Source organism: Contarinia nasturtii, unplaced genomic scaffold (genome assembly GCF_009176525.2).
Source record: "Contarinia nasturtii isolate CC-2019 unplaced genomic scaffold, AAFC_CNas_1.1 Cnas_scaffold_129, whole genome shotgun sequence".
Lineage (NCBI taxonomy): Eukaryota > Metazoa > Arthropoda > Insecta > Diptera > Cecidomyiidae > Contarinia > Contarinia nasturtii.
The window spans coordinates 13,496,238-13,509,569 of NW_022197486.1; the positions used below are offsets into that span (position 1 = coordinate 13,496,238).

General features: G+C 34.6%; 1 protein-coding gene across 1 annotated transcript in view; it reads left to right on the forward strand.

Annotated features, from left to right (window-relative positions):
- The first annotated feature begins 767 nt into the window (after window positions 1-767).
- LOC116346618 (cell wall protein RBR3) overlaps window positions 768-13,332 on the forward strand; it is a 40,685-nt gene continuing 28,120 nt past the window's right edge. Inside the window, exon 1 of the mRNA XM_031776778.1 lies at window positions 768-967. The gene's annotated coding sequence lies outside the window, so the exon portion shown is untranslated. The remainder of the gene's footprint in view (window positions 968-13,332) is intronic.

Sequence of the window (13,332 nt, forward strand, 5' to 3'; positions counted from 1 at the left end):
TTGAAACGTCATGTTGAAATAAATGCAACCAAATCAAGAGAACCATTGAAATGACCATATTGGAATAAAGCCTTCCAACAACAAATTGAGACAGCAAACCACCAACACTGCCACCACCACTATCACAAACATCAATGCGTAACCCTTTACCATAAAAAAATCGGAATCAAAAATCAATACCAAGACTCTGCTCGATCATTATGATCGTGAGCAAATTTGAACTTGTCGAATAAGAATCCCATTGAAATGCAGTAACATAGGGAAAGAGATATGCGCGCGGTTAGAGGTGCCGTTGCGCGCATCCAATGGCATAGCAGCGCGTTAAGCCAACAGAAAGCAGACAAACAAATACGCCGAGAGAGATGCACGATGTACACACAAACTGCGAACTAAACATGCCGAAGCGACGCAACTCAAAAAGCGATTTGAACATGCAGCCAAGAAACGAAGAAAAAGTAAGCAACGATGAAAGAATAGAAAGAGAAACAGCGTGCGAAACGAAAAAAGAAAAAACAACAAACATACAGAATAATAATAATCGAAAAAGAAACACAAACATATAGCCACTAAGCATGGAGAGACGGACGACTCTCAAGCGGATCATCATTGCTAACAAACAACAGAAGAAAAGAAGCGAAAAAAACCTCGACCAAGACGAAGAAATGGTTCTCCGGCGCATAAACTAGCGGCTGAAGAAGAAAAATGTGCTGTTAACGTATAATACGAATAGCTTGTTATGTTTTGATTCAGTTGAAATTTGACCAGCAAGTAGTTGACATACTACGATTATTCGCTTAGCTCTTCATGGTGAAATAATATCAAGAACGAAAAAAAAGAAGATTTTTCTTTAAATAATCAAAATCAACGAACCGTTTTTTTCTTCAACTTTTTCAAGAGTTTGTCTCTTGCCTAGTGGACACTATTTCTGTGTACATTTTGTGATTTCGCTTTTTTATCATATCGACTGGTTAGTTTTAATCTAATTATTATTAAATTATTATTCCTCTTTTATTCTCGATTTCGTTTAAGTTTTTATATGTACAATTTAAAATTCTAAATGCAATTTCTTGGAATATGATGAGTGAATCAGTCTCTGATTTGTTTTTTTTTTTTAAATATATTTTTTTCGCTTTCGTATTACGATGGTATTTTTTCGTTTTTTTCTTGATTATATGTTGCATTCATTAAAGTGTAATAAAATTAATATTTATTAGCCAATCGTTAAACGTGCTTATTAATCGAACGGATATTGTGCTCTCCGACCGAGTGTCTTATGCCTATAAATAAATTGACGATTTGGTGTGGAATAAATCTCTCTGTACGTGAATGTGTTGACGAGATACGCATATCTGCAGACATGACGGACGCGCGCGCGCTAGGCAATATATATTGCATTTCAATTTTCATGTGCGAAAGCAATAATTCAGCTGCATAGTTCTTGCTAAGAACATCGCATAGGGATGATTGCGATGAAATGGGTGAAAAAACTGCAAAAAAAATAAATCGTTTATTAACAATGATTCGGAAAAGTTCTTTTATAAGTCAAAAAATGCACTGAAACTCTTGTATGTTTGATGAATAATTCATTTTTCTTCAACAAAAAAATAGATTTACGATACGAAAATTGAACGAAAAAATATTGCGTTGAATATAGAAGAAGAAAAAAGAAAACGCAGAAAACTTTAAGTTTTTTCTTCTTTCATTGATTAAGTCTTCATTATTCGATTTAAATACATTTTATTTGGCTCTTTTGTTGCTAAATTATGCAAATCATCTAATAAAAAATGTAATCGTTCTCACACTGGATAATACGAGAAAAAAAGAAGATATTTGTCACTATGCTCTCAAAATGAGTGATAGTTTTGCGTAAAACCGCAGCCTATCAAGAATTTTCATTGTTACAAATCAAACCGTTTCGCGCAATTCATATGCTAATTTAACGGTAAAATGTGATATTTTATGTGACACGTTAGAGAATATACATGTGTTAGTGTATTGATTCAATTCGTTCTATTTTGGTATACTGTTGAAAATATCTCAGTGTGTCATTTTATCATTTTTGGTAGCGCCGTTTTTTTTTTCTTCTTCGTTCATTCATCTCAGCCATACACACAGTATCTACTAAATTCTGTATGTGATACGTTAGAAATGCGAATAAGTTCACACAAAACGACACTAATTATAAAACCATATGTGGCATTTTTTGCTATCTTTTTTTCTCTTCTTTGAAATAATAAAACATTTGATAGTTTTTGATGTTCATTAGCGTTCATGCGTGTGGATAAATTCAGAAGTTTGCAATTCAAACATCGAGAAAGATTCATTCATATAAATGGAAAACGACGAACCCATCCGCATATCTGGTTGAATGTAAAACGAAACAATTTCTGATTTTCTTCATATCATATGTGAAAAAGTGTACTGACCATTTCCATATACAATGAGCTACAATGTCAACGATCCAATCTTGTATGATTCAAGAAAAATCCGTCGAAAATCCAGTTTTCTAAACGAAATGCCATTTCATATATGACTATAAATTAAAATGGAAAATGTGTGTGTGTGTGTGTGCGCGATAAATATACGATGGAAATAAAAGTTCAATTGAAACTAGAAATGAGCGAGAAAGAAAACACAACAACGCCAAAATAGACGTTTTATGTGTGCGCAATGCACATTGCACATGCTATCAATTAAATCACCACTAGATAAACGGTACTATTTGACATGATATTGCATTATCCGTGAAAAATCAATAAATTAATTCACATGCAAAAAACATTAATTTTACATTCCACCGACAACAAAAAAAATCGTTCAGAAGAAAAACGATGGTTTTTTTTTCACACGATATGGCAAGCATCTCTACTAGAGAAAAAATCTTTAAACGAAGATGTCAATTTTCACCTACCGCAACAAGAACCGCAACGCAAATACTATATGAGAAAAGAAAAACCACTGACCATATTCACGAAAACACATATAGACATTTTTTCCCCCTCTGTTTCATTCGATTCGACAAAGAAATCAACCAAAAAAATGTTAAATTTATAAAAGTAACACAGAGATACAGGTGTGTCACGTGCCACACAATGTCTGGTCACACAAATTGCTCGACACGCCAGAGCAATAAAATAAGAAATACCTGACGATATAAAAAAAATAATGATAAAAGAAAATAATTCCACACACAATCATTCATCGTTCAATGCCATTGCCATTGTCATCGAATCAAAGATAGAGAGAGGGACGGACGATGATAATATAAAAGAAGAAAAATCTCAATTCAACATAGCTTTTTTTCTTTTCTTCATTCGATGAAATGAATCGAGTGCTTTGGTCAATGGATATGATTGCCATTTGCAATACTTTGAATAAGCGCCGAACCAATCATTCGGAAGCAATAACAAACTCGACCAAAAAAAGAAACTTCATACACACATTGAGAACAATACGCATAACACAAAAGAAATGATGAAACTCTTTTCAATAAAACAAATTATAATATAAATGCTACAGAAGAATGCCATTAACCGGGCGCGCGAGAGAGAAAATCAAACAAAGAAATAAGAAAAAAGCGTTAATACACAAATTTATTTGATAGGTGACGATGATGGTGTTGAAAAACTCATTCAATTTTCTAAAGATAATTTTAACAATTTTTTGTTGTTGGAAATTGATTTTTCTGCGCGGACACACACACGTATATACAGGGTGTCTCATATATCAGGCTCACTATGAAGGAGTGAAAATTTCTAAAAACCCTTTGGGGGGTATGTTGGGGGTAAAAAATAGAAAATTTCTATCGGAGCAGAATTTTGAATTTTTCCCCAGGGGGGTTGGGGGTGACCCCAATTTTACAAAACTTCATCTGATCAAAAAATAATGTACTACAAAGTTGTTCAGAATGACAAGAGAAATTTTTTGGGACCCCTGCCCCCCAAAATGTGATTTTTTTTACCTGAAACCCAAAAATTCGGAATCAGCATGAAAAATTACCTTAGAATCGATATTTTTCTCATTCACGTTTTTTCACAAATTTTGGACGAAAAAAGTGTAAATTCGACTCCTCAAATCTTACAAAGTCGATTTTACACTTTTTTCGTCCAAAATTTGTGAAAAAACGTGAATGAGAAAAATATCGATTCTAAGGTAATTTTTCATGCTGATTCCGAATTTTTGGGTTTCAGGTCAAAAAAATCACATCTTGGGGGTTTTTGACCCCCCGACCCCCTTAAGGGGTGGGGGACTTGGAGGGCAGGGGTCCCAAAAAGTTTCTCTCGTCATTCTGAACAACTTTGTAGTACATTATTTTTTGATCAGATGAAGTTTTGTAAAATTGGGGTCACCCCCAACCCCCTGGGGGAAAATTCAAAATTCTGCTCCGATAGAAATTTTCTATTTTTTACCCCCAACATACCCCCCAAAGGGTTTTTAGAAATTTTCACTCCTTCATAGTGAGCCTGATATATGAGACACCCTGTATAAATATATATATCAACAGGAAAAACGATTGGCGAACATTTGAAGAGTTGATCGTGTATTATCAATTACGTGTAAAATATGTGCAAATTGCACTTCGATCTCATAGCGATTGCGCATCACAAAGAATAGAATTGTACTTCATTCGGGAATTATTTCGCTTCTTTTTTTGTTGTTATTGTAATCAATATATTATAGAATTCCAACGAGATTCATATTCATGTTCAGTTCATTCCCATGTGAATGCAATTTTGCGGTATAATTTTCGAATCCGTAAGAACCAGTCGTTGAATTCTTTTTGGTTGCTTCTTGGTTGTGCTGTTGCTCTGCATTCACAATTTGAAAATAATTTCGGGCGCGCACAAGCTAGTTCATTGAGATGAAGTGGTCGAGAGAGAGAGAGAGAGAGAGAGATAGAGAGATCAAGATGAAAATTCAATGTGTGCGCAATACATGTTCTCGTCGATTGGTGTGCGCGATAAGCATTCGAAATATACTAATAATGTGATGTTGGGATTTGGTATAATTGCAATTTAAAACTCGGCTTGTTAAAAACGGAGTGCGCTCGCGCTCAATCGCACAAGCACACATATACACAGTAAACCGCTTCAAATGCATTCGTGATCAGTAATCATGAAGACACGATCACAAGTTTTATTTTTGATTTTAATTATAAGACAAATTCTTTCTCTCTAGTCGCAGTTGCTCGCTCGCATTAGGATCACACATTGTATGCACATTTAATCGTTGCCCATTTTTTGTTTCATTCAACACACACACACACAAAGAGAGAGAGAGAGAGAGAGAGAGAGAGAGAGAGAAATGACAAAAAACATAATTTTCTGTTACATTTTTTTATGTGGCATCTAAAAGACCAAGTCAATACACGAAAAATGTATGTATGTGTGTGTGAGCGAGAAAAAAAACTTTGCTGCATGCATGCGAAATGGAAAAATTTGCGCCGCATAATTTTCTACAGTTTGCATTGAATTACACAAGTTGTGTAACGCAACACACATTGGACATCGGTAAGTGAATGAGTGAGAAAGAGCCCATAAATTGTGAATGCTGTCCGTAAATCGAATGCAAATATATATATATAATTTAAAGCAAAATAAGCCAGCCAAACCAAAATGATTTATGCGAAAATCGATTATTGTGATTGAATTTTGGTTTGCCATTGAGAGAGAGAAATGAATAGAGCAAGAGAGAGAACATTCTTGTATTCAAGACTACATATATAGTCTCGTTAGGTGCCCGATTTCGATTGTTCGGCGGCGATCAGATGTCAGAAATATTGTGGAACGTAAAATAGAACTATTGCGCAAACGTGAATCTTTTATTTGTGAATATTTTATGTTAATTGAATTCAGTAAAAAATGCTATGCTGTTGAGTATGCATGTTTATGAAAGAGAAATAGTGATATCTATTTTTATTTGATATCATATGAAAATACAACAACTATTAGGAGAAAATAGGATTTTGAGCAAGAGCATGTGAGATCCAAAGTGAAAGAGAGATTTGTTGCTTAAACCTTGATCTTGAATTCAATAAATTTTGGAAATGAGACTCGAGTTCTTAAACGAATTTAATTGTAAAAGCCAAATGTTGCAACCAAAAAACAGGCGAAAAATATCCAATTGAAACGTAGTCAAGAAATGAGCTTTGTATGAAAAAAATACAATACATATATGTAGAAGACTCGAAAAAAGACTCCCAAACTAAGATATTCGAATCGAACCAAATAGAAATTAATAGTTTGTATTGACTAAATGTGTGTATCGAAAACCAATAGTCATGTTGATGGCAAATAAAAACGCAAATTGAGTAGAAAAGATAGCAGCAACCGCCATGTTTGGCGATATTAAGTCGACGATGTAACTATCTGTGGAGTTAGTTTGAGCACATACACATACATAAATATCTTGTTCTGTACATTTTTGTCGAGTCGCTTGCGCCAAACACTCTAAATGAAGTCGGGGATAGTCTTAGAGTTGAGCGAATGTTTCAAGTATTCAGTAAATGAATGATAGAGACGCCCGTTTCTGAGACCCCCATTTTCATCTGTGCACATTACTTCACATGGCATTTCTCACACGATAATATAAACAACAAAAAACACAAATAAATGCATATACTATTATGTATCGATTGCCGAATACAATTCGGCTGCAATGTACGCGCGCCTTTACGTACAAATGTCCGTGATTCCATCTCGCCCTTTTTCTAACGGCACAAAAACAATTCTCTGGTGTGTTTTCTTTTTCAATCGAGAAGCTGTGTCGCTGAATCTCAAGATGAATGCTGAGTGAATAAAAAGCAGAACAACCGAATACAGAGTGTCACATACATCCAAATGGCATTCAGAACGAAAAGCCCGAATGTCAAGAGAAAGAGAATATATCGCCACATGATCACTAAACATTACATATTAATAGTATCGTTGTCACTGCACTCAATTCATTCCAATATGTGTGCATACACTCTATCGTTCGCTCTTTCGCAAAGACCATACCAATACATAACTGGGCAATCGTACAAATGTTGCGCGAGCGCGCGATTATTCTTAATACCATTTACAGTGCAATCGCACATGTGCGGACAATTTTGCTACTATTTTTTCTTTCTTCTCTCTCTCTCTCTCTCTCTCTCTCTCTCTCTCTATCCCTCTATCTTTCTTTCTCTCGAAAAAATCATCGCACAACAGTTTCAACCAATGTTGCTATTGTGTGCATTCCTTTTTGAATCAGTCGCTACTCATTTTTTGTGGTTTGTTTCATTTCATTTCGTTGTTTCGATTCCTTAGTTTTATTTTCATAAATATATTCTCACATATTCTATTTGAGCATGTGTGTGCATCTCTCATCTGGTTCACCATTCAGTTTTATTTGTGAAAATAAAATCAATTCTCTGATTGCGAAATCTAGATACCGATTTCAAATGAAACGGATTATGGCAAGAAAACGTAATGTGCTCAGTTGCATCGATGTAAAGTGTGTGTGTGTGTGTGTGTGTGTGTGTGTGTTTCTATGGCGACTTTATTTGTTTAATGGTATATGATATGTAACTGCGAGTGTAAAACGCGAGCTTGTGCTTTGATTTCGTTAATTTTTTTATTGTTTTGGTTTGCTTACATTCCGGTTTGTGATTTTATTTTTCGGTGTGCGGTAACAGTTAAAACAGTGCCTGACTTTTCGATGAAACGAACCCAAAACACATCCATCTTCAACTATTGCACACTCTGACTCATTTGTGTGCATGTGTTGTTAAAACATTGTTCGCTAAAATTCGCGTGAAAATATAAATGCATTAAATTCAACGGAATGAAAAGAACGGTGAACAACAGCAAAAGAAAAAAAAATAAACGAAAAATATAAAACGCACAGACAAAAGAAAGAGAGATCAGTCACATTGAGCTGAACATTGTTAAGGCTCTAATTCAATTCGTATATGGGCGCGATGAAACGTTAGAGCACGATAACACAATGAATTTAAAAAAAAATCCTAGCCCATTAACATTGGCAACAATGACAAAAACCATGGTGCTGCAACATGCAATACAAAATGTTCTCGACATCTGTATGCAAGCGCTCGCTTTTCCTATCTCTGTTGAACTCGAACTTTTGAGCGACTTCTTGCTCTCATTGAAGATTCTGATAAAAATTAATTATTTAACGCCATTGTTCTGTTCAACCATGCATAGCCATTTGCACATAGACATAACGTCTCTGGTGGCAGCCATTTGAGTGCGTATTCATTGTTGTTTCATTGTTCTAACTTCTCTCACATTTCGGCATTTTCGTTTAAAAGCAAAAAAAAAAAAAATACATAAACATACGCATAAAATAAGCGAGTTGAAATCAAGTTGTTTAGCGATGTTCGTTGAAAATCAGATGCCCTTGCGCCACCACCGATGATAAACACAACGGCGACGACGACGAAAATATTCTACGATTTTTCTGTTTCACACGCATTTTCATCTACATTTACATGCTACAGACAGTTAGCTCTGTCGGAGACAATTAACGCGATCCCAACCACGAAGAACCGTCGCTTACCATTTTTCGCTGAACAGCAATTTGTTTTGTTCATTTCGTTACATTGATAGCATTATTCTTATGCATTTCATCATGGGAATCATTGAGAATTATGTTTGTCACTCAACATAATAATAACAACGACAACATTATTCATAGTTTTTTTTTCGATGTTTGTCTTGTTTTTGAAAATGTTCATAATTCGCGAGCGCACACATGTGCATGTGTGTATTTTATTTTTATCCATCATTCAATCCGTGTATTTCAATTTGAGTGTGAATCTTTTCGCGTAGCAAGATTTATATCTAATTAAATTGTTATTTATTGTACTGGTTCGGATGGACACATGCGACTATGTTAGTGACAAAACTGCAAAGTGTCAATTTGTGTGTTGGCAGCAGCCAGTCAATATTTTTTTAGCGGTTTGTGTTTTGAGACATTGAGCGCTGCTTTATACATTTGTACACCGGTACACGATCGATCGTTTTCACATTTCTTCTCAAGTTCAGTGTACGTATATTGCACAGATGCGCATCGTTTTTTCTTTCAATATGGAAACACGACGAGCACCATTTCGATGGATGATGACAATGACGACGACAACGACGACCAAGTGCATTGAAACAATCAAGAAAGGAAAAGAAATTTTCAAACGGTAAAATTGGAACGAATGTAATGACATTATAATTTGAACAAAATGCCTCTATACATGTATGTGTATGTGTATTTGAGTTGAACAAAACACCACTTTGGATGATTGGTTTGTGTTGTGATGCGCATTTTTAAGGAAAAAGTCACTCCGATCGACTGGCATTCTCTATCATAGATCAGATTTGATATATACACAGTCAACAGATGCTTAATCGAGGCAAATCCATCAACAAAAATTCAAAACCTGTTCGCAATTTTCAATGTTTGACGCAGCGCAATGACGAACCGTATTCGGTAATAGAAATGAGATACAGAGAAAAGCCCATCATCATAATGTAGGTACAGAGAAAGAGAGAGAGATGCTTCCAATTTGGAAGTTCCAAAATACTTCTCAAATTCCAGAATAAGATTTGTGACAGTCACAAACTCACAACAGGTTATTCTTCCAAAAGTCGTTGATGGTTTTTTTTGTGTATGCATTTGGAAATTGATTGAAGCTTTCGATTGAAAGTTAACAACAATCAAACAAGTCAAAAGAGTTTATGATCTTTAGACCTTTAATTGTATACCATGTGGCTAAATCACCACATTTTGTGCTCTCTCTCTGTCTGTGTATGTCTCTATCTTTTAGATGCTTTTTACTTATTCAATTGAAGTGTGGTCCTAACGTGAGTTTTTATTCGAATAAATGTGAACGTGTACCATGATTACATGCACTCCCCATTGTAATTCTGATTACATTACATTACACATTCAATGATTTTTATTCCTGGTTCGCTGATCATTTGAATTGCATATAAAGTATTTAAATATCGCTGATTTGAAAATGCAAAAAAAAACCGTCAACAGTAATTGTTCTTGATGAAATATTCAAAATTTATTTTGAAATGTGCAATTGTACGCAACTCCAAATTCGAATACTTTTGAGTATAAATGAAGTGGCACAAGTTATTACATTTATTTTACAAAATGATTATCTGTAAGAAAAGGCAAATAAGTCTCTCATTCTCTCTCTTTTCCGAGATCCATAAAACATAGTTTCGTCTCAAATTTTTTACCACCAAATCGCAAAACACTGTATACGGTTCAATGTGTATATTTTCCATGCTGTGATTCTGCTCACAATGAATTTGTTCTTTTTTCCATCTTTATCTTCTCTCTTTTAATTGGGAATGTCTTGCGTGTTGATTTATTCCCGCTGATATAAACTCCGTTTCAAAATACACACACACACTGCGCTACACATACTATGTGTTTCAAGTTCTTTTTTTTTCGCTATGTATGTGTACCGATAATAATAGTTTACGCACCAAGTGGATTCCATGTACAACACACAACATTTTTCTATTTAGATCACATAAATGAAGATGTAATCAAATAATATGTGTTATTACAAACAAGTGAATGATCACATGCTGAGCTTTCACACATTGCGATTTTCCGTTCTCACCGCTAAGTTCAAAGCATCAGCAACTGAATAGTAGCATCAATGGTAGCTCGAGAGAGAGAGAGAGAGAGAGAGAGAGATAAAGAGGGAGAGAGAGAGAGATAGAGAGGGAGAGAGAGAGGAAGCACCGCACACATCTTAATAGTTTGATAGATGGATGGTTAATTGTCTGTTATCACGAATATCGATTCATTTCACTCGCATTACTCTCTCTCATTTGATTGTAAACTGCGTGTGTATGCGATTTAGCATCCGCTCTCACTTGGAATAGGTGAAATACGAATAAAATTAGCGATACGCTGTGTATTTTATCAACATTCGAATAAATTTGAATTTATAAAGAGTCTGAAAACTTAACTTTTGCCAATTTTAAGATATTCTTTGGAGTTTGTTCGCAATATATTTTGCTACCATTGTGAGTAAGAATAATGTATTCTTGACTTTACAACAGTTGTTTTTTTCTTCCGAAAAAAAAAATGGTGGAATCGCCGCAAAATGTATGATTTTAGAACGAAAAACTAAAACAAATTGTTCTTTCATCTTCAGAATTCAATTTTTTTCGTTTGCCCATTGAAAGTCTCATTCAATTTGTTTCATTTGATTTCCATATAGTTTTCTGATCGCTCTATGTGCGAGAGGAGAAAAAAGGTGAAAAATAATACCATAAAATTATCCGTATCGATTTGTTTGCAACGTTGCAATTGAGCAGCAAAATTATATGGCTGCGATTCAAACCGAGGAGGGGTTAATACAAGGAATATAATATCCGTTTGTATTCGATTCTTGGACTTTGAGTTCAAAAACAGAAGCACACAAAAATTTGCAACAGCAAATTGGCATCGAGTGTTTTGGTTATATATAAATATATATATTTTTTCTTCTCTTCTTTTGATTTGGTTTGGTTTCATATGCGTTCGAATTCGAATATGCCAATTGAAAAGAAATTAGTTCAGTTGAACATGGACATTGTGAATATGTAGCTGGCTGGCCGTCGGCTGATATATATGTATGATGAAAAACACAAAAAAAATACAAAGCGTGTACGAGGTCGAGAGTCGACCGGTTTCAGTCTGATCGAATCTACTTGGCACGAATAAACGATATATATACACACACATTGGTGTATTACAAATGGATGTGTATAGTAGCCAATTTTCATCAGCCAACTCATCATATCTTTTGTAATCTCTGAAATTGTTTACAAGTATTTCATGGCGCGATTGTTTCGCACCAAATAACCATATTCAGACCAGGCGGATGGTGTGGTGGTAGCGATGACGATATGGCTGTTAGTTATTGTAGTTCGAACAAGCGGGATTCTTATGCGAGCTCATTGTTCTTTGGTAAGCATTAACTAATTATTGTTATTGCTGCCAAATGTTCGTGACTTTCTGTTTTTCAATCCGATATAATTTTCTATCAATTATTTTTGATTTATCTATCTGCTAAAATATTATGCCAACACATATGCCAGCCATATGGGTGTGTAAAGGAGGTCTGAAAAAAATTGGGTCAATCCTAATATTATGCTTTCAAAAATGTATGTTTGTGTGTATGTGAATTATTTGAACAATACAAGAAACATTTCTAAATTTTGGGACGCGCATCTGGCAAATTTCTTGGAATGTTGGCCAATTTTCGAATTAAATTTCATCATAAAATGAAAGAAAATTGATATTTTTTCTATCGACGAGCTCAATGGATCCTTGTCACATAAAACATGAGCTCAAATTGTTTTCGAATTGTTGCATATTTATTACGAACGAAACGGTTGATTCTCAAACAACACACGTATACACTCACCAATACGTAGCAATGAGACATAAGTTAATAAATATTAAGAACATTCTTGAATGCAGTTATACCGCATATGACACATAAAATAGAGAAGAAGAAGAATAAAAAAAAGATCGACTAGAACGTGAATTTCAACAACCAACAGCAAACATTCCCGAATAAGAAGAAGAATAAGGAAAAAACCGATGCAAGAATTGCGATATGAAGAGCGCGCAGTTTGTGTGTACATTGGCATTGACCATTGATAGAGTACTGGAGTATGTGTATGCATGCAACGCAAATAAAGAGGTCACTTTTGAATAATTATACGAAGATGTTCCCATTTGAAGTGATTTTTGTATTGTTTCTTGGTCATTTCTCTTTCTCTCTCCATATCTCTCTTTTCGAATATGACATGATTTATGTGATTCCATCAACTTGTTGTTTTCATGGTGAATTTGTGTTGCACACTTTTTATTACTTAGTTTTTTTTTATTTTTGTACACGATAAATGTGATAGGTGACGCTCATATGCACCCAAAAGCATAAGCGCCGATAACTGAACACACACTTAGAGCAAGAGAAATAAAATCGGACAGTAAAATATTTCATTTCAACTCAATAGAATAATTATTAATTATTATTCGATGTGTTCCGGCTTTCGCATGGAACTGATGTTATAATTCTGAAAAATAAAAAAACACACATATTTCAGTTTGTGAACGACTAATATATGTTACACTCAACGAATATTCACGTAATTTTCAGCATTTTCCTCGCGATGGTGAATTTCATTCATTTCGCTGTATATATGTCTGTGTAAAATGTGAATCAAATCGGTAGCCGCTCGAATAAAATCAACTAAAACAGCGAGCAATATTGAAAAACATAGCATATATGACTATCAGAAAGGAATAGAGAATATATTATATGCTTCA